Here is a 23,286-nt window from a genome sequence, read left to right as displayed (position 1 = left end):
ATGCATTCAGATTTGTTTAGTGGACAATGTATTGCATTACCTATAGTAAGCATTAATATTGTATTTGTACATCTCTGTCTACCAAAGGAAGTCCTATCTTTTGTTCTTTGTACTTACCGGGGTCTCAACTATTTTAATGTACACTCTTAACTTTTAATAAATCCAAGAGAATTGTCTACAACTACTAAACCCAGAACAGTGCCATCAACTCGGGAGATTCATCACCCATACTGCACATTTCAACTCCTTTTACTTCACATTTGTTTTCCTGGAGCTCTCCCAGAAGCAGAATGAAAACTTCAAGGAAGTAATACAGTAATAATTTTATCAATAGTAAAAATTAAAATTTCCATCCGTGACACTGCGCACGTCATGAAGTATTATAATGCCCAATAGTGTGATTTGATTATATTGTAAACTAATTATACTTAAAACTTTTCATCTTTTTTACCATCCTAACATGCTGCTGATATCTATTCTCCTCATAGCACGGCGTATACAATGGCAGAAATTATGGCAGTTCTAACTGATAATGATGCCAGCACAAAATCAGACACGACTTCCTGGAAACTCAGGCTGAAATCCACAGCTGGATCCGTGCAAATGTTCCTTCTGGAAGTTGATAGGAACTTCTTACAATGTACTTATCCAAGGACGGATTTTAGCCCTGGTGTCAGTAGCTGTGCTCTTTTCACTGTCTAGATTCTAATTACAAGTCCTGCCTTTAGTCTGAGCCAATCTTAAAGCTGCACAACACTTCTCATTTCAGGATGTTGTCATCACACTGTCGCTTAATGTCACATTTTTCAAGCTGCTCGTGTCTCCTTTGGACTAATTTCTGGTGTGTGTTGGGGTCTGTGGGATGAGGGGGAGGGGATTTTTTTTACAAATTATCTTAGCTGTTTCTAGGGGCAGGATAAGGTTTTCTTAGCGTTGGGTTGAAAACTCTAGCTTTTATTTGCTCTGCAGAAAACATTTGGCAAAGTGGCAGTAATAGCAGATGGTATAGAGTGGGGCAAGAGACAGTCACCTTCATGTAATGGACACTTCTGTGTTATTCCCATAAAAAAGTTTCATAACCAGACACATTTTAATTTCTGAAAAATCTCAGTTTCATGTGCTGAATGAGCAATTTTTAAGGGGAGACAAGGCAGTAATAGAGATAGAAAGCACAAAATACCTTCAGAGGAGGCAGCAGTCATTGGGTAACAGTGGAAGACAGTGGAGGATGCAAACAGAATGACACTCTACACAACAAAGAAGCACATAAACATGTTGAGCATCATCTAATAGTTTCCCTTAAAATCCCCTTCACAGGTAATGAGAATGAAGAAATCAGAGAGGTGAGTCATGAAAGGATCTACTGGGTGAACTGTCTGATGGAGGAAGGTGTGCATGAGATCATGTTTTATAGCCAAAACCATTTTGTCCTTGACTGATAAACTAAGTGATGCAGAAGTTCTCGGCATGGAAAAAGTAATGGTCCTAAAATATCTTGGGAAAAAAACCAGCCTTTCTTTTCTGAGTGGAAGGGAGATGTCCCCTGCTGTGTTTCAGTGCCTCATGACTGTCCTCAGCATGCTTGATAAAATCCTCAAAGCTTGAGCCCCTCTTTACTCCAGACAGTGACTGGGAGCTCCTGAAAAGGAGCTGGGGGCCAGTTCAAATGCCTCACCTTCTGAGCTGTGAACTTCTGTCCAGGGACCTCTCATCAGGAGCCCACACATCGTACCAGGGTTCAACACCCTGAGGAAGGAGGCCTTACCCCTTGTATCAGAAATGTTGGAAAGAGTCCAGAAAGGTTTTACCAGTTTCTAGAAGCAACACAAGCTCCTGGTCCTAAACAAAAATCACAGTGTAGGGACTAACCTTGGCAGCTTGATGACATTCTGTGCAGCAGTGGAAAACCCGGGAGAGCAGAGCAGCTCTTATTAACGTGTGATCAGCTTCTCTCCAAACTGTTTGTAGCACTGAAACCAAGCCTCTGAAAGGCACAGGCAGCAGTGCAAGGCTTTCACTACTTCATTTCCCTCAGTACCTTATAAGACATCCTAGGTTGTTCCCAAATGCACAGGCATTTGGAACAACCTGTCTCTCCCTAAGAAATCTTGCTGAAGACACAGGTATAGCACCATGAAATCAAATGGCAAAGATGTTTAAAGTCAGGCCCAAGGTTCTCCTGTAACTCCCATCCTTGAAGTCAACATTGATTATCTGTTCTCAAGAGTACCTGGTGTGCATTCATTTTTGTATTATCAGGAATTAGCTGTTGATGTGAGCTGCTAAGATCATGCTTAAACTGGGTATCTGACTAAATCAAATAAAATGTTCTATTTTCTCTTGAACTGCAGTTTTTCCATTTGTAATTTCTGCCATTTCTTTTCTCTGTTGTTTTCTGTTTGTTTGTTTGGTTTGTTTTGTTTTTTTAATTTCCTCAAATCCAGTTCCTTGGAAATGTAGTTCTTTGAGGTTATTAGAGGGGGACTCATCATTAGCAAACATTGCAGTCACAGGCCTTACAATAATATTTTCCAATATTATGGCTATTGCACAGACTCAAATAGACTGAAATGGCTCCAAAAGAGCCTAATTTACCACCAAAAGGAGTTTAAAGTAGGTTTTAAAAGAATTGTCTGTGATTTTGTTTGTGAAAGATGGCATTAAAACCATATAACAACAATGAAAAAGACACAGAATCTCAAAATGGTGTACAATAAACTAAAGCAGTTTTAAAGATCATCACACTAAATTTCTGTCTGACTGAGTCCCAAACATGTCTCAGTGTTATAACTTTGATAACTCCTATTTGTGAGTTAAGTCAGTTGACTGTCAGTTGTTGATAAAACGTTAGTGTTGCATTGTCATTACAGCTCTGTGGCAAGGAATCACACAATGAAAGAGAGAGTGAAATGACATTATCGGGAGCCACTATCTCAGAATATGTTTCAAATTTGTATACAAAGCCATTATGGTCCCCTGCTCTGGCTGCTGCAGTAATGTTTTACAGTACAATTTCATCTGCAGATGTTGCCAAAGGACAATATTCCGCCGCGTTGACTGATGCGTTTCTCAGGAAATAACCTTCTGGTTTTCGTGGGACTTGATGCTGCATAAGATGCCATTCACCATGAATAAAGGTGTCAAAATATGACCTGGAGTTATTATCTGTATAACCTAAACCTTGCTAAAGCAATGAGATACCCAGATTAATGGCTAATGCCTGGGATAATATTCCTATCTTAACCCATGCTGTCTGACCAAAGGTGAATAATAACGTGTGCATAGTGTGTCATCAGACTCTGAAATACAGTTGCAATAGTATGAAATTTCAGAATAAATATCCACCTTCATTCTCTTTTATTCCCCTTGTGAATTTAAGTCAGTTCCCTAAAATATTGTTTAATATGATTTCAGAGATTTAATAGCATCTATTGACCAAGAGAGGACAAATGTCAGTTCTCTCCCCATCTTGTTCTCTGTAGGATAAGTTTGTTTGAGAATGCATTTTATTTTTAGTTTTACATTAAGAAACATCTTCTCAATTATCTTCGAAGCCATCAAACAGCTTTCCCCAGTTAATGGGAGGTCTTTAATGATACCTAACAACATGTTCTATATAGTACTTTGGGATGCTTTGAATATTAAAAGCATTACAACAAGCTAGATTCTATTTTTGTGCTGGCTTGTATCATTTTCCACACCAGCTGAATTGCTAATAACAGCAAAGTCTAACTCACATAGGCACAACATGAAAAAAATTTAATAATAAGTGATAATTATGTTATTAAGTAATTTTGAATGCTACATGGACATTAAATAAGAACTTACTGATTCCATAAAGTAGTCCAGCTTATTTATGAATATTCTTATAGAAAAGAGAATAAAATTAGCTATCATTCCTTTGATAGTTCAAAGTCTTTCATTATTGTCTCTGACAAATTTTTCATGCTTGCATAATTATTTAATACAGCACAAGCAGGTCTGACAGAAATGAAGTCCATATCCATAGTTCAGCAATCTGGGTTCCCCATTGCATTTACAGTAACTATGTACAAATAAAAGGCCAGAGCAACCTAGTGCCAAATTTTGTGTTGATAAATCCAGATTAGGTCCAAAATTCTCTCCTAAGTGAACAGAGACAAGAAGAATTTCAACTAATGGTGAGATTCATAGCAACCCCAACAGCACAAGTGTTCCCAAAAGAAATGTGCCTTTGAAGTGTTGACTCAGGGCTATAATCTGTTTATTCTGTGTAGGAAATGCAGTTTTTGGGGAGGCTGACTGGATTTTAGGGCAGTAGGACAAGAAGGCAGCATATTATCACTACCCTAAAATTATGCCAAGATAAAATTAGCTGGAGCCAGAAGTGCAATTCTTGATCTACCTTAGTCAGAAGTAGTTTAAGTTTGTGGCTTTGACCTTCCTGTGAGATGTGCTATGCAGACAGCCGTTCACCAGTCTGGGGCAAAGAAACTCTTAATTACAACCAGACTGCAAAAATATCCATAATTCAGAGGGGACAACCACACAAACAGAAGGAAATTAAGAAAATTGTGATTCTAATTATTAATGAGGGTGCTTATCTGGTAAGAAAGCAATAGAGGTGATATTTAAGAAGGGAAGTCTTCCATTTCCCAGACGGAAGACGTGTTATTAACTTTTTCAAAAGTGAAAGTGAGAGTGACATCATCTCCTCTGGTTACAGTTTTGATAGAAGTGCCCATCACTGCTGTAATTGCAAAGGCAATACGCTGAATTTGCCCAGCAGAACAGACTTCTCAAAGCGTAGAAAATGGTCTCAAGGCATGAAATTGTTGCCATTAGCTCAGGTATGATGGCTGTGCTACTGGGTATATACATTTGCAGAACTCAAACAGCCTAGAAAATAAAAGTTTAGGTGCCAAGAGGGTCTCACAGGCAGAAATGGATGTTTGGGGATTTATGGCTCAGATCGTAGCTTTCAAGTGTTCTTATATTGCACTTGAGGGTGTCCAGCAGGGTACCTGACCAAAGCCAAACGTGTTAAAAAAAATTGTGAAGAACTTGAGAGAGAAAAAATAAATTAACTCAACTCTGAAGGAACGCACGTTGACACCTTTTCTTCTGTCATAACTTTATCACAGGAGTGTAGCTCATGCAAACACAGTGGGATCTTTCCTTTGCACTGGCTTCAACTCTGGGAGAGTTGCACTCAAGAACTGAGAGGTCATCCTTCTGTAAATGTGTCAAAATATGCACAGCAATGAAACAAGCTGTGTTTTAATAAGCATGTGCATGTGTGTATGTGTACTGAAACACAGCAAAAGCTGCAACAGGGTAAGCAAAGTGGTATATCTAGTAGATAGATGTGTTGGAAGCAGAATTGCAAACCTTACAGACAAATAAATATCCTCCATAATTACAAAATATAAGCAACTCTGTTAAAAAAAAAATAGTTTAATTCCAGCTAAGCTATCTTTGAAATGAGATGTGAGTGTAGTTTTCTGAATGTTTTTGATGTTGACAACAAACAATTGAAATTGCTCTTCAATTGAACACCACAGTAGGGGAGAAAAAAAATGATCTTACACTGCAGATTTCAGATACCTCAGATATGATCTGTAAAGCCTGAGGTTATTGACAACTCAATACCCTTAATTTGGTGGGAAAATAACTCAAGGCAATCTTTATTGACTTTTACTATTATGATTAGCCACAGAAAGGAGTATTTGGGGTAGCTGGGATCATGAATTTTTTTAGGGTACTTTTCAAGGGTTTGGTTCCTTCTTGTTTTGGATTTTGAGTAGTTCTTTACTTTTTTTTAAATTGACTGACTGATCATCAAGATAGAGTATTTCTTGCAATTGAAATACAGAATGAGCTTTTGACATGCAGAACACTGTCATGAAACTCTGAGGTCCTGTTTTAAAGTAATTATTTAGCTTTTCTTTGAACAGCACTCTGTGAGAGATTATGGAAAAAAAAATCATTATAAGGTTGCACATCAGTCAGGATACTTTCTGTCCCTTCTCTTTGATTTAGACATAACAAATCAAAGATTGCACTTGGGAGCTGCATGTTGCTGTGATGGATCTCTGGAGAGGAGGAGAGAAAAAATGAAGTTAAAAAAAAAAGGGGATAAGAAATGTGAGGAACAAAAAAAAAGTTTCAGCAAGTGTTGGTTTTGCTGTCAGTCAAATAAAAGGGAAGGGACAATTTGATGTATTGCAAGATCACAGCCAAGGATAAAGAAACAGAAGTTCTCCCTGATAGAAACAAACACACGCACACATTAATTTAGATTCACTCAGTTTTTTGGATTTCACTGTTTTTTTACAGACAAGAGCTTTCTCTGTGTTCTGGTGATATGCCAGTGCACCAGTGTATCTCTTGAGCATGTAATGCACACATTCCATGACACCAAATTATATCCGGACGTTGATAAAGCTGAGAAATGAGAAGCAAATAAGGATATTTTCCCTTAATTTCAGAGCTATTAAAGGATATAATCTCTTAGTGCCTCAAAAGACTTGACTATTGAACTTTGGCTGTAAGTACCACTAATTAGAGGTCTGTAATGCTTGATATGCCTTGAGAAAAAAAAAAAATAAATTCCACAACCCAGTTCATTAAAACTGGGATGTTAGCTCACTGCAAACAGCTGCCAGCATGGGCAACTGGGGAGTGCATGTGGAATGAGAGGGGGAAAGCTGCTGTGAATGCAGCCTAAAGAAGGTGCTGCACCAAAGCAAGCACACTGAGGTACAAGAGGGTGAGTCTGGGAAACTTCCACAGGAGGAAATGGCAAAGATACAACACTTTGCTTCAGGAGTCCCCTCTGATAACTCCATGACATTTTCCCCTCGTGTACACTTCTCTGTAGTGACAGGACAAGCATTACTTCAAGCTGTGCTCTTGCAATTAGCTGCCTTAATTGCATAAAACCTTTTTTACCTGTGGCCGTACACAAAAGCTTCACCACAAAATGCTTTGTGCTGGAGCGAAGGGGCTGAGGGAAACATGTCGTTAAATTGCAATCCAAACCCAGTGCAAAACTAAAAACTAAAACTCTACTTTGCCCTAGTAGAGCTGTGATGTTACAACATGCTCAGATTGACGGTGGAAGCGTCTCAATTTCGTTTTTAACAGGCTGCCTTATGGAAATCTGTATCTAAGTGAGAGAACTCATTAAAAAGTGTAGCAGAGAAAAGTGTGGAATTAATCTATGAACTTTTATTCATGACTATCTGGTCTTAGAAAATTATTTGACATTGCATATGGATGTCAAATACTTGCAGACTGAACCCTATTGCATATAACTATCACTCCCAGCTTGCAGCTATTACAGGCTTACACTTGAACTTTCTTAACCATACATATAGCTTAACTGTGCCTTTACATGTGTACACCCTGCATGCAGAAATAACAACTTGAAGAAAGGGCATGTAAATTTTAATTGAGTACTCCTTTTTTTTTTCTGCCTTTGAATACGCATCTCCTCAAAAGCAGAACATATGCTTTGAAGTTGAAACTTGTGTTCCCTGTGTGTCCGGTGAATAGAATACAAAAAATGCAAGTATTTTGTGTATGGGTGGGTGAAAGGAACCCAAGTGAATTTTTAGGTAGGATTATTACAGCTGAACTAATGAAATTCTGTATTTTTTATTCAGTGCAGCAGGTCCTGGTCACTGCTTAGTGCAGGAAGTGCCTTTTTTTAAACCTGTGAACCAAACTTGAGTGTTGGATTCAGCTCTCCTGACTGGTGTGGCCTGTTGCCACTTGCAGGATTTGTTCTTTACACGTAATATCCCTGAAAAACAATACATGCTCCAAATAATGTGCTATAAATAAAACTTTGCCCGTGTTTTCCTTAGTTTTTAAGTGAGACCAGGGATCTGTAGGATCCCTGCACATGAATCTGCAGGATTCTGCCCCTGCAAAAACTGGGAAGTAGAGAAGGATAAGCTCATTGGTGCTTATGAGACATCCTGCATTTCTTGCCTTCCTGTTCCTCTTAGTCCCTCAGAAAATCTCCCACCAGTTGTAGTCTCTGAGGAATAGTGAGAATTCACACTGTCTCACAACTCTTTCCCACCCACCCTTCCTTTTACCTTAAAAAGTGAAGATTTTTCAAAAAGAATTGATGAACTTAGATAAATGTGCATTTTGGTCAGAGGAAAAAATTAACCCTGCTTTTTCCTAGATACAGTCTGTGTTCCTTGTCTCCCCAGAGGGGTCATATTGCATGGATTCACTTCCTTCTGAATTTATAGTGATTTACAAAACTGAAATAAGGCTGGTGGGAGCCTTCTAGGACCTTGATTGGGATTTTTAAAGGAGATATTTTTATCAAATGGATGGGGTTTTGTTTTTGTATTTTTTAAAAGTAGATGGGGATATACAATCTAAACGTTTCTCCTGTGTCTAAAAACATAAAGCCTTTAGCTATATGTGGACTTGACATGCTATTTGTTCCAACTACATGTCAGTAATGTACAATCTGACAACAATATTTATTTATACATCTCTTAAAATACATTTTACTGTAAACTGTAAGTCTTTCTGGTTTTAATCTAGTTTGCATGAGATAAAAAAGAACATTAGCTATCAATAAATAGAGATTCAAATCACATAAACACTTTCTCTAAAAAAAAGCAGTCAATTGGGAGCATTTTATTCACCCCATAACCCTACGTGGCTCCAGCCACAAAAGAAACATATTTTTCTAAAGATATGTGCATTGATTTTAATTATATCAGATCAGCATAAACCAGTTTATTTTCAATAGATACTGACATTCCAATATTCCACAACATATCGATTCTAAATTTTTTTTGGAACAGTTATAAAGAGAAAAGAAAATGCAACAGAGGCATGCAACACAGCCTGCTCAACGGAACCAGGTAAATCACACTTTGCAAAATCATTTTCCCCTCTAATAGAGTCAAAAAATGGTTATTATTCTTTAAGGTTGCTGCACTTTAATTTATTCTTTCATTCCCAAGTGCCTAAGCAGTTTTCTCAAACGTTGCACAGTCCATCATATGTTGCATCTATTTTCTGTTTGAGAGAAATTGTCTTGATTTTCATAACAAAATAATGACACTTTGTGCTATTGTGATAACACTACTGCAACAATCTGAGATATCCACTAGCGCTTCCATCTCTGCCTTTGTGCCCAGTAAACTGAGATTTCATCAGCACCATCCTAAGCCAGTAAACTAGAGCTGAAGCAATGGTCAAGCAGTATTTTGCATAATAACAATGCTATTCAGATGGTAATACCTCTTTTGTACAGAAGGACCTCTTTCCTTTTGGCATCAATAATGTTTTAGATCAGAGAGATGTGACAACTGATCTTGCAGAATGTGGCTGCTGCTCACTTAGCCAAGAATAGCCTAAGCCAATTGTTCAGGTAGAAAGCCCAACTGTTTTTCTCAGCGTTGCAAAGAGCTGGCTAGCAAAGCAATTTTCTAGTTTTGGTACCACATTAAAGCTTGAGGGTTTTTTGGGAATTGCAATTCCTGAAATGGCCATCTCTATCTCCCTACCCAGACCTCTCCTTTGAACCATGCCAGCCAGACATTTTCCTTCTTTCACTTCTATCTCTTTCTACTGAAACTTCCAGCCTCCCAAAACTTCAGCACCTTCTTAGGAACATCAAGTGACTTGGCAGGCTAATTGCTTTTCTGCTCGAAGAAGTTATCAAGTGAGTACACTATTTTCTATAGTAATTACAGAATGACCCCAGGGCAGAATGTGTACAACAATAAACCTCAGTAAGAAGGCAGATATTTGCTACTGTAAGTGGATAAAACTCCTCTGATGTCAATGGGGTTGTATCTATTTCTGTGGGCAGATAATTTGGCTTGCATTAGTAGGTCGTTGGTGGACACTTCCCTTGTCTTTTTAGGAAGTATTCCTATGTGAACTCCACCTCTCATTGCAGGAAAGCAATTACACCTTTTTTACCTCCAAGGTTACGATGGCCAACACTGTCTTAGAACCAACAGTAGCAAATTTAATTCAAATAATTCTCTCCTTTGCCAACGTATGGATCAGGCTGCTCACTTTCATTTTGGAATATTTCAAACTGCTGCTTGATAAAATCCCCAGATGGCAGAGAATTTAGCTTTCCTTCCTCAGTCAATAGCAAATGTATGCTCCTTTGATTGCCTCTATTAAAAATCTCAGGTGCAATTACATAAGAGAAAATTTTGTTCTCTTTTCCACATATTCAGTTGAAGATGAAATTTGTCTGTCCATTGCTATAGGATAAGGACTTTAATGCTACAAGGAATGGATCAGCCTGTTGCTTGTTCAGATTTGACTGCACCAAAGTGAAGCAGGAGCCACAACTGGTCGGGTGCGTTTGTCAGCGCCCTGCAAGACAAGGGAAACTGCAAATAGTAACTTGAAGTGAGAGTTGTTAGTCTGATTATAGCCATAAAACCATCTTCACAGCAAGGGATGAAGGCAACAGGGATGAAAGGGATTGCTAGGGGTCAGATGCCCAAATGAGATGCCTTGAAAGAAACCCTGTGGGCAGTCAAACACAGAGTTAACCCTGACACTGCAGAAAAGTTTGTCTTGTCTAGACTGATCCTATTTTTAAGGTTACTAGAAAAAAAGAATAGCATGGAAAGATAAATGGTGACAGAGCTGGATCTCAATGTCTACGTCATAACAGATCATCAAATTCACACACATATATCTGTCTCATTTATCTCCAGGAAACTGATATTTGAAAAGCCCATGGGTATAAACAGGAAGGTCTGCCATGTGAGCTCATAGAGCTATAAACAATCAAATCAGCTCTCTGAAGGAATAGTAACCAAGGTCCTGACAAGGAATCTCTGTTGATTGAGATATGTGACGTGGTGATACCATCCCACCTTTGTGGCAAGCATTTTAACAAATATTATAACACTACCAAGGCAGGTCCCTGCATTCATCATCAGAACTCTGACATGTTCACATTTTGATGCCTTTTTTTTTTCCTAAATAATAAACACTTCCAAGGAAGACCCATGGCAATACATGAGGATTAAACAGAGAGGTAAAAGAATCTTGGCTACATGTACTAAAAGAAATATTGAAACTGAACCCTCACACATGTTCAAACTCATGCTCTTCCGGATTCTAAAATCAACAGTATAACTTGCACTGTTTAAATAAAAGTTAAAATTTTCTTATATGTCAATGCTGAAAAAAAAAATTTGCAGTTATTTCTAATTATCAAGAGCAATGATGCTAACCACTACTTCTGAATGCATTTGTTGTAGTGAGCTGTCTGCATTTCTGTTTCTCTAAAACAGTTCACAAATAATCCTGTCAGATTCATTCCTTTTTGTGTTCAAACAGGGTTTTTTTTTTTCTGTTCCACAGGTCAGGTGATACTTTGCTAGTCTTATCTGTGCCATGTGTGACTCGATTTGAAAAAACGACTTCAAGTATATTTTGTTTTTGTTTCTTTTTAGTTTTGAAATGGCATTTTTATTTTTAAGTGACAAAGATACTATGTGCTTTTTTATGCAGTGTCTTGCTATTTTAAAGGTTCTCATGTCATTGTAGATACTCTAATGCCATTTCACTCAAAGAAAGATGGCATTTATTTGGAAGGGATTGAGTCATTGTCAGCTACCTGGAAGACTGGTATGAATCCGACATCGCTCTGACTGGCCCTGTTTGTTTATTTATTTGCACTTCAATTTCTGTCAGAAGTTCTAAATAAATTTACAGTAAAAACACTACTGCTGTCACCAGAAGTGAAAGGGTTTTAGTGAACACAGGTGGCATTAGTGAATACCAACAGCAAACATTGCCATGACTTGAGGGAAAAAAAAAGAAAAAAGTGAGAAGGGAGACTTGGCAGGTTACCCAGAGAGTCTAATCCACATGGTGGGGGGGAAATTCAGACTAGAAGTCCTTGAGCTCTCCATGAGAATGACTGGCTTCTTCCCTTGAAAAGATAAGTACATTTACCTCAGCACCCCAGCTGTGAAGTTACAACTTGGGGAATGATTTGCTTGTCAACACCAAAGGTTACAGCAGAAGAAAGAGGCCCGAAGATGTGCTCACAAGAAATCCTGATGAGCCACCTTAGGAAGTGTGTTTCCATCGTTTGTACATCTCCACAACAGTGGTGTTTATAACACCTTGATCCAATTCATCTGTTCAGCCTGCACGTAGATTCATTGTTCATTATCCTGAGATCACTTCCTAATCTCCAGGTACTTCACAGTCCTGACTCTTCTACAATGTCAATAGGTTTTGAAAGTAAGAAAACAAAGTACTCACTGCTTTAATTTTGATTTGCTAAGTGAAGTTAATGGTAAGAACCCTTTTCTCTGTGGTATGACTTTTAATATGACTATTAAAACATATCTCACATTGAAGTAAGGAAAAATTTCAGACTTGCTAGTAAAAACTTTCACGTTTTCCAGCAGCCTAGGTAGCAGTTTCCTCAGACATTTTACCCCATAGATTATGTATCTGTAAGCAGTACCTGTAAACAGACCTTTTTTTCCCCCAGGGCACTGAAGTTTCACTTCAGAACAGCCATAAGTCCTTTAATCTTCATAAGCAAAATAAAAAAAAAATCTCAATAGTTGCCTGCTATTTACATTAACCTTCGAAAAGGTCTTCTGTGTTCTATATATTCAAGACAATTTTCACCTTTATCTGAAAAATTCAGATTGATACTAAAAGCTGCATGTTTCCAAACCAGTACCACTCCTCATAAATTATCCTTTTCCAACAGAACAGTTGTGTTGAGAGTTGTTTTACAGGAAAACAAAACAAAAAGAAATTGAGACACTATATTTACTAGTATGTATATATCATCCCATTATAAATTACTCTCTGTCTGACCAGTTACCTTTAGATACAAAAGTTTCTAACAAAAATGCACTCGGGCATTAGTTGCTTTTAGACTCCTGGGTTTAAAATGTGTCTGAGAGCAGATGTTCCAGGAGAGGGTGCAAATTTCAATTCGGTGAAGTCTAGCTTTTTGGAACCTGGGAATAAGATACTTTTGAAAATTTTATCCATTTTTTTTTTTTTTTTTCACAGAATCTGCTGAGCTGGAGAGGACCTACAATTTCCTTACTGGTCGTACTTTTGCGTCCATACTTTTTTGTTAGATTCTTCTTTCATATCTTTTTTTCTCATCATATACATTCTTTCCTTTATAATATTCTTTCTGTTTTGTGTGGTTAAAATCAGTTTGCAGTAGAGGCTTTAGGAAGAGCTCCTTTGAATATCAGAGAAAAAAAGAATGGAATACCAGAGAAAAGAGAATATGACCTTATCCAGTTCTTGTGTGTACATATATATATCTGAACAAGAAAATGAAGTAATTAACATTACCTCTTTATTGGTTAGCTTACCTGCTTCTCAGAGAGCGGACTCCTGACTTACCAAAATCTTGTAAAGAATTTAATCTGTATTCTAGAGGTTTCCCTAGATGTCTAGAAGCAATTTCAACTTTTCCCTCTTATATCAAGAAGGAAATTCAAGCCAGTGAGTGAAGAGCATTCAGAGCAAAAGGCATTACATTCAACAACACTTTAAAAAAATTAGGCATGCAGTGAAAATGCAGCTTGGAGGTAGAATGCACGTTTTGGGCAATTATAGGCGAGAGATTTTTTTTCAGGTAGCACGTTATTTGTGCTGTCTCATTAAACTGACAGCTTCTTAGACAGGGGAGAGCAATTTGACTTAATACGATATTTATTGCATACATATTGCCATTTGGACACTGTAATTCTTTAGTGGAGTAAAATTAAAAGCATGGGTTAATTGTGGGTATAGCCAAAAGTGAATTTCAGGAGAGATGACTATGTAGCAAGTCCCTTTAAATTAACAAGACATTGTGTGTGTGTGTCTGCAAGAAGGAAAACAAATGTTACCAGTCATAGGAGATATTTTGGCACACTAGTAATTGATTAAGTATTTTCATAGACTTCCGACTGTCTAATGTCTATATTCTTTTTGAAACTTCAGTGATTAACTTTGTTTGTTTCAAGAACCAAAGTACCTTCTGTGACCAGCACAACTGAGGTATTTGGACACATCTTCAAAAACATGATAATTTAATTGATTCCTTCTTGGTTTCCTTGTCTGAATCCATAAACTTCAGAAACAATGTCATACATTGTGTTAATGTCTTGTCTACTATGTGTTTATGTCCTTGTTACTTACTTTATTTATTCATTCTAAGCCTTTCACTTTTGTAATAAACTTTTTTGTAATGCAATAAATTCCTGAGAAAAATACTGCAATGTTACTTCAACTGCAATGTTAAATGATTTCATGGGATGTGTCACCCAGCATTCAGATTACACAATTTCTACTTAGAAAAAAACCAATAATACTGTATATCATAGGTAGAGGAAGAAGTTTATATTTAAACTGAATGGATTCAATGAATCTGTCAGACTACTAGGAAGAAATATGCCTTTTTTTGTTTAAGTGCTTTACTTAAAGCAGCTTCTCTAGAGAAGTTTAATATCCTTTGTAAGGGAAAAAGTTTATTGGTGGTTTTTCCTTTGTCAATCATGCTGTTTTTACCAGTGCTCTTTTTTACAGGAGAAATTCCTCAATAAAACCTTGCAAGTCATTGCTGAGTGGGCCCTGCACACCAGGTATTCCCAGAAATGGTACAAGAGGTTTGGGAGAAGACCTTTCGCTGTTTAAAAACGTTATTTTCTCCATCTGGCCACATGTAAACCCAAGTGTTTTCAATGTGTTTTGTCCTTGTCTCCTGTGTTCTTTTCTTTTCCCTTCTCACATCTCATTTTTCAGTGCTATGCCTCTACTTTCTGCACTTCCCTCCCTGCTCACTTTCTTTATTGCTCCCTCTTCCCATTTATTCAAAACCAAGGCAGGTGCTATGTAACCCCACAGGAGTACATTTTTCACTCTCCCTGAGTACTCTAATAGCTGTTTCTATCAATGCCTTATTTCTGTGCTGGACTTTTCCTGTGTCAACAGCCCCACTGAGTTTAGTGCATCTACACACCCAAGTGAAGTTACTCAAAAAAGGTTTTGAAGCATTTGCTGGATGAGAACCTGCAACCAGGGCTGGCATTTTTATAGAAATACTCAGCATGTGTTCCAGTCACTGCTTAAATATCAGGAGAGCCCCTCACAATAGGGTTTGTTGGACTGAAGTGATGCACAGACCTGTCTCAGGCGCTCTCTATTTACAAAGAAAAATAAGAGGAATTGCTGAGCTCAGAACTATGCTTGATCATATTGGAGGGAAAACAATAATGAATCGAACATTCTTGGGCAAAATTTGTGAAGACTAATGCAGAAAGTTAAAGGCTTTTTTATTAAAATTATAAAAAAGTATCAAAAATTATAGAAATACCTGGTGTTTCTCTTTCTGTGCGCTTCTGGCACATAGCATTATAGCTGAAAAGTGAAAAAGAAAGGGTTATGTTTTGCCCTTGAGAGTGATAATATGATTACAAGAAGACAGTTTCAGATCTGCTGAATATTTTAAACCATACACTTTAATGTGTGTTTCATTAACTTTGGGGTGGGAATGAAAAGAGGGCTCCTTCATGATTTTTTCTTTTTTTTTTTTTTTCTGTTCCACTTCATTATTAATCAATGATGCCAAGCTGTTCACCAGGATTGCTGCTAGCAGTCTTGAACAGCTTCTGCCAAGTGTGATTAATGCAGATCAAACAGAGTTTATTCAGAGGAAGAGATTGGCAGATAACATTTATCATCTCTTAAGAAAGTTGGGATTTCCAGACTGAGTCAGGTTGGTGATAAACTTAGAGGCTGAAGGATGTTTGACCTCCTAGTTTGCATATTTTTCAGAAGAAATTTGAATCCATTTTGATTAGATTTGAAACCTGAAGAGAAGCTCATTTACATGCAAAGCCTCTTCCAGTGGTTAACTTTGTTTTTAAAAGGACAAGGCATACTGAGACTGTTATCAGTGATTGTACCTTTTGTCATAAGAAGAAAGACTAAGGGTCACTCAGAGCAGTCTGCTGCTGGCCAAAACAGAATCCTCAGGCTATATGTAGTGTTGGGGGGTGTGTGTGGGGGGAAAGGCAGCTTGGATTTAATTCCTGGATGTGCTTTTTTACCTTGGGCAATCAGGCACTACCATTCTTTTTTTTCCCTTCGCTTGACAGTATAGACTTTTCAGAGGCCCAGGTTCAGAGGAGGGCTAAAACACAAGACAGCAGCCTTCTGTCTTAGGTGAATATCTTTTTAAATAATGAGAAGATTTTAATGAGAAAACCAAAAGTTGTTTAGTCTTTACCTTTCTCAAAAGCCATTATCTTCAGGCCAGTTTCCTGGCTGCTGAGCAACACAAAAGCTGTGTTGAGAAACTCATTCCGTTTCTAAGATCTATTGCTTGGCCTTGAACCTCTAACACAAACCTCTGCACAAAGATCTTCTTAAAATAACAGTTTTCCACTTCCTCCACCTTCCTCAACCAAACACAGCCCTAATAGCAGCCAGTGTAATAAAAAGTGTCCAGCACATGAAAGCAACTTGCTAACTGTATTCAGCTCATCTCTGAGACACCCTGTGTTGTCTCACCTGTTCTGAGGCAGCAAAAAGCTCATTAGTACCAGATGAATCATGTCCCCAGGCTCAGCCAGCTCATCCAGCAGAGGTTATTGCCCATATAAAGCTGTCTTGGGCAGAAAGACCTTTGCTTCCCTCCCATTTTGCCTTACGCTGGCATAACCTATTCTACCATAGCATGTATTTCCCTGCAATGACAAAAGTCCCTTTTTGATATCACTGTGACCTAAGACATCTGTTCCTCACCACCAGTTTCCATAGACTCACTCTTTTGAAAGTGTCGCAGTTCCCAAGGCTCCAAATTATAAAGTTTGTTTGGTTTGTCTTTTTACAGAAAGGATACCCCAGGGAAAAAAAAAGATTGATGGTTTAGAACACACAGTTACTTTCCTATGCAGGAAAAGTAAACAGAGAGAAACCTATTTTTGTTATCTCGTTGAGTAGCCACTTTCAGCTATTGCAGGTAGTATTTTTTGGTGTAGTGGTTTCCTCAGTATGGCTGAGACCATGGCTCAGATTTTGTATTCCTAAACAAAAACCTTTTAAAGGTGCCCTTTTGTTTATTTATTTATTTTCTGAAGTGTTCGGAACATCTCAGTACTTCTTAGAAACACCTACCTGCTACTGATAACTTACTTTCATATGGGTAACACAGGTTTAGAAGTATGGTCTCTCAGAGAGACCCTGTGCTAGACCTAATTACTTTAGTGGGAGCCTCACCCTCGCCAGTGGCTCTGGCAAAGAGGCATTGCTGTCTGAGACCAAACAGCAATTTTAAAAGAAAATAACAACAAAACCCAACAGTCCAACACACATAATCTAACACTGGAGTTTGTGCCATGGCTCATCTGGCAGATGTTCTGAAGCGTGTGCCTCTGACTATCAGAAGTCTGGTTTCTGTGCTGTTTGCAAATGATCATTTCTGCTTTCAGTGGTGATTCTGTTCCAGATCCCCACGGGCAACGGCAATATGTTCCACTTACTTTCAGCTTTCACTGGACCAATATATTTTTAAAGTCATAGTAATTTAGAGTTATGACCAGAGTAATAAGGCTGTACCCAATCTATCCTTGGGGTTGTTTCTGGACAGCTTAGTCTTGCGCTTAGTGCTGGGAGAATGTCGGCTCCAAAGCCTCCTGAACATCTTCCTCCTGCCACACTGGAGGATTTGCAAGCCTTGTCCTTTGCCTGCCCCTGCACAGCAGCACCTTTGGGCTGCTGGCTCAGGCAACAGCACAGCTACACGAGTTGCTGTGCTAAGTTCATCACTCTGTTTTACTCCTTCGTTTATGCTCCAGAGGCAGGAGGTTTGACACTGGTCTGCTCCAGGAGCTCGGAATACAGCAATGGCACCCCCGTGCATAGATATCTAACTATCTTTTTGAGGTCTTCTTACAGCTTCCGAATTAAATTTTCTTCTCTTTAGTTCTCTGCAATGCCACTCTGGAAACTGTTGCAGCTCGTCTCTCCTCTGGCAAACATCCACCGCTCCACTGTCCCCCCATATCGTGGTCAGCTGCAGTAAAGCTGCTGAAGGACCTTCTGATTCACATTTCAAGGTACAACTGCAATCAAGCCCAGCTCAAGGCTTTCCAGCGCTACAGGCAAAGTCACCTTTGTCACATGGAGAGTAAGGGGCACAAGCCACGTGAAGCAGTTCCTGTTCTGAGTAAGGACAACTCAGAAGAGGGCATGGGGCTTGGACAGTGAGGTGGAGTTTTTGTTCCTATCACCTCCAGTGATTAGAGCACGACTGCCCACCCCAGTCAGCATCCCCACCCTGCCCATCACAGCACAGAGGCAGCTGGAGCAACACCCTCCTCAAAGGTGGCAGCTGAGACTACGGACAACCACTTGCCCCTTCCCTGCACACACTCACACCCAAGCAGCCTGGCCTGCTTGTGACAGCAGTTACACCAAAGAACGAGCCTCTCACTGTCATCCCCAAACCTGCCTCTAGCGAGGGATGGCTGCAGCCCTTCCTAATGGTAAACCTGCACTGAAACACAATTTGAACATTCATAATCTCCTATATCGGCTTCTCATACCATTAATGCCACCAGTGATGTGACCTTTCAGCAAAGTGTCAGGTACTAGCAGCAGGCTCAGGATTTCAAACTTTAATTAAAAACTGTATTTTAAAATAAAACTCAGTTTAGATGCACCGATAAGTGATTTTTCACTACGTGAAATTTCATAGGGCTTTACTGAGGAAAAAAAAATCATTGCAAGCTTCCTATTAATTTCTGGCTAGCTGGGTTTCAAGGACAATTTTATTAAAAGTGAGCAGAGCTTTCCATAATAAAACCTTTGCAGTTGTTATGACCACCTGTGCTACCTCCCACCTAGATCCACCACGTGACATAGCAAAGCTAATTTTCCCACTTCCTAGCAAGGAAATTGAGCTGTTACAATTTCAGACGATAGTGCTTACACACACATATTCTAGACTTCATTATTTTTCTGTGTGGCAAGGCCGGAGCTGGCAGAGGTTGTGTCTAAACAGCTTTAAGAGCTCTTTCTCTATGCAGAAGGGTATAAAAGTTTAGATAAAATCATTAAAGTTTCTGAATGGATATGAAAGCAAGAAAAAAGAGGGAAATAAAACTGGGTTCCTGGTTGAAGTGCAGAGCTCTGTACAGAAAAGGTCTCAAAGGAGACAATCTTAATGGATTACTGTTAATAAACATTACAGTTTATTAAACAGTTTATAAAACAAACAACAGGGTGGCACTCATCTGAACTGAAACACAAACAGGGAAATGATGACTCTTGAGGCTCACTCACCACAGATAAATTGCTTCCTGCTCTCTCCTCAGCCCTAGGTCTAGGTTTTATGAAAACACTAATTGCTCCCCACTGTCACTCTCAGCCACCAGTGACTCAGTGAAAAAGAAAAAACACCAAACAACAAAAAACCCCATACACCTGCTTGATGGGCTCCCTGTGGATCAGCCTTTTTTTGGTTGTGCCCATCTCTTTTTAATTTCACAGGGTAAAACCCATCAGTCTCAGCCACAAAGAAAGGACAGGAGAATTCACTTTAGGGAGAAACTTGGCAAGCTGAGAAATGGAAGGTAAGGGAGGAGATTATAATTTATGCATAGGGGTAGTTTACATGCTGTCTCCTCTCCATGGTGAGAATGTAGCAAGCTGTCTAATTGGAGCCTGGTTTTTGGCTCCACTTAAATTCCTCAGAAAACATTGCACTCTACAGTCTGCATAGTTAGATTTTGTAGCTTTTGGCCACAGCAGAAGCCTAATAAAAAATACAGGGATGAAGAGAGCAAGCTATTTCAGGCAAAACATTCGGGAGCAATGCAAAGAGGTCACAACTGGTGAGAATCTGCACAAAATTGGATTAGGCACAGATGAAGTATCCGGTCATCTTTCTGCCCTAATTCATAAATATATTAGCACACACAACCATCAGCGTCACATCTTGTGTTTATATCCAGCAACTGCCCTCTTCACTGGTCTCTGACAATTCTGATCAATTGTTACTGCCCTTCAAAAGAAATTTTGGTTTCAATTTCAAATCCTACCCCGGGTGTTTCCAGTAGATATGTGTTAAAAAAGGTGCAGTGACACTCTGGCAGGGGATTGGGTGGAGATCCTTCTTGCATTTGCTCAGAGCCTGTGCAATACCTACAAATGAACACTTCATTACCTAAATACTTGTTCAATAGGTTATTAATTTGAAAAAAAAGTCCTTAAAAATTTAATTCCCACTATGTAAAAACTAATGTTAAAACAGCAACAATATCTGCTAATTCAGTCAAATAAAGGGGATACCCATCCACTAAATTATGTAGTTTTGAGAATCAGATCCTAAAGATGCAAGTCTGGAAGCCCTAAAAGTTTCATAGCTGACATTGAGGGGAGCGAATTTATTGAGTGAGGACAACTCACCACCGGGCAGGGAAAAGGAAACACTGATCTTGAGTGTTAACATGAGCTGTGTCACCGTGGGCACCAGCCCCAGCTTCATGACCTCCTGTGCCTCAGTGTTCCTGCAGCCTGCAGCCAATAAATAAGAAGAATTTAAGTGTAAAGTGTAGACTAGAGGAAATCTGTATATTTTGGTAAAATGCAGTTAGGTATATGATATTTCAACTTCAGATGGGTGTTTTAGCAAACTGGTGTGAGTTACCACTTTTGAGTGAAGCTAGAAAGTGCAACTAATAATGAGGTTTAAGGAAAGACAACTTAAAGAAAACGCAGAAGGGTAAAGCCACAGCTTTGGAAGCATCCTCTCTCTGAAACTGTTTACTGAAGTCACAACCTTTATTAACTGCATTCCTTTCCTCCTAAAAGACAAAATTCAACTATAAATTATTTGGAAAGGCCAGACTCTCCACATTAATTTACTGAGGCTTTCATCCTTCTGCACAGCAGTGTATTTTTAATACTGCTCAAAAGGTATCAAGTACCTTCTTTCCAACCTATTCACCAGCTCTAAATGGGATTTGACATTACGAGGTCAGCTTTGCTTTGCCTCTTAGATGACTAACAAATTCGCAGAGACAGAGGTTCACTGTTCTCACATGGATCAATGTTCAACAGACCACTGGGTTTGATGGCAAACATTTAACTTTCAGCCATTAAGTAGAAGAGGAAATGCAGGTTGTAACAAATTACCTGGCGTCTAAACAATGTTAAAGTTGTCCATTAGGAGTGCCTGTAGACAGTGCAACAGCACATTAGTTTTAAATTGCAAAGTTCAGTCAGTGGAGTGATAGAGTTCAGATCTGAAGCGTTTTACCAAGCTGTTGAAAGGCCTGTACAGTGAAATGTATTTAAAGTGAACAAGAGTAGAATGGAAATACGTTTGGATAGTCAGAAGAATATTGCAATCCCCCTTGTCCTCCCCATCCCCTGCAAAAGCAAACAAAAACACTGAAAAGCACTGTAAACTATAATGGTAGTTATAACAAGTTTTTCTATAAAATTGTTATATTAAATTGATTTTGCTGTGTTTAAACTATGTGTGCATCATGAATAAAATATATATTTACCATGTTGATATCATAGTATGTTTTTCCTACCTGCTATGAGCTACTCTTTTCTCCTTTACACTCATATCACCTATATGTCTGTTCACATCAGCTTCCCAGTTAGGAGTAGTTTCCACCTTCAATAAGACTGGAAATCTATATAAGGCAGAGGAATACAGAGAAGGGTTACATAAAGAAGAAATACAGATAGTGGTACTATTTGGGACAGGGGTGTAGGGATGAGATCTTTCAACGTTTTCCACTTAAAAAAAAAAAGCTTCGTTGAAAACTATTTCGGACTATTTGGCAAATTTCATTTACCAGTTGCTTTTTACTACATCATGGATGAGGGAGCAACAAAAATTATATTGCTCATGAAAGGTTGGTGTGAAAAAAGTTAAAGATGCTGGTGAGAACAAGCTTCCAGAACTGATAGGAAGCATGGGTTTGTTAGTGAACTATCTGGAAATGCAGCCAGAGGCGTGATGCAGGGAGCTCTCATACGGACCAGTTACAGGTGTTTGGTTGGCTCTTGGTGTTTGCCTCCTCAGACTCCCTGCTTTGAATTCCTCTACTCCATTTTTGCTTGGCTCCAAACAGAAATCTTGTCTATTTATCTCCACTTTCAATCTGTGTTGCAGTTCCTTGAATAATCACATCCTTCTGCCACACCAGGGATCCCAAAAGGAAGCAGACCAGACTTGAGCAGAGGGTTTTTAAAACATAAATGACAACATGAAAATAGAATTCATATAGATTGCAGAGAGAGTGAGAGTAAATTATGCTTTTCTGTTTCCTAATATTGGGAGCACGTGCTTTGAGAAGAGGATGGCTAAATGTAGGGAGTCTCTTTGGAGGAAACCTGAGAGACAAAAAGCAGAAGAGAGACTGATGGAGAAAGGGACAAATGTAAGGAAAAAACAAAACAGGAATGAACCTCAAGAAACTGGAAGGAGAGAGGTAGCAGGAAGGGGAAACAGGTTAAAGAAGTTATGAAATAATTTATTTTGTACACTTTATGTGGTCAAATAATTCCACTTTGTTCACAGTGATAGGCACAAATTCACCAAGGCAATATTTGGCATAATATTGCTCCTTACAGAGGGTTTTTTTCCATTAACTACCACTGATGTTGGTTATAAATATATGAGGCAACCTCTATGCATTTTTACTACTCAAGAAAATAGCAGGTGGATAAATAAACACCAGGCACAAAACTCTCTCAGCCTGGAAGACCAGGAGAACTCCTCCCCCATGAGCACTTTTACTTGTCAACACCATTACTTCTCAAGAATGCACAAAGATATTGTCACTTGTAACTCAGTGGAGGAATTTACTCAGCTTCACAAATCTAGCAGCCAGAGGAAATAAATACCAGTAATAACATCTCTCATTTTCTTCTACAAAGACTGGATAATTTACAGACCTCATGCTCAATTTCTGCAATTATTGTGGTAATCAATGCATCAATACTCCAGAGACTCATCACTTTAGATATCCAGTATAAATGTTTAGCTTTCCAGAAATCAATTGAAAGAAAACTGCCTAAGGAAACTACCTGAGGAAAAAAAAAAACCTACATAAGAAAATTCTTACAAAAAAAAAAAAAAGAGCAAAATTCAAGCCCATAAAACATAAAAATTTTAAAACGTTAAAATTGAGCATCGTATACCAACTTTCAATATGAGCCAAAATAACTCCAAAAATGCCAGAAAGGTGCAGCTTTTAGTCACTGTGCTTGCTT

At 38.6% G+C, this 23,286-nt stretch overlaps 1 long non-coding RNA gene across 1 annotated transcript; it reads right to left on the bottom strand.

Annotated features, from left to right (window-relative positions):
* Nucleotides 1-1,213: 1,213 nt before the first annotated feature.
* On the bottom strand, nt 1,214-20,502 carry LOC108640492. Its single transcript, XR_001921214.1, has 3 exons — nt 20,458-20,502; nt 15,359-15,402; nt 1,214-1,247 (listed from the first exon to the last, which is right to left on the bottom strand). It is a non-coding gene; the product is annotated as an uncharacterized LOC108640492 (long non-coding RNA).
* Nucleotides 20,503-23,286: the final 2,784 nt, after the last annotated feature.

This window comes from Manacus vitellinus, unplaced genomic scaffold (assembly GCF_001715985.3).
Source record: "Manacus vitellinus isolate BGI_N305 unplaced genomic scaffold, ASM171598v3 scaffold_35_pilon, whole genome shotgun sequence".
In the NCBI taxonomy this organism is placed as follows: domain Eukaryota; kingdom Metazoa; phylum Chordata; class Aves; order Passeriformes; family Pipridae; genus Manacus; species Manacus vitellinus.
This window is presented reverse-complemented; position numbering and strand designations above follow the sequence as displayed.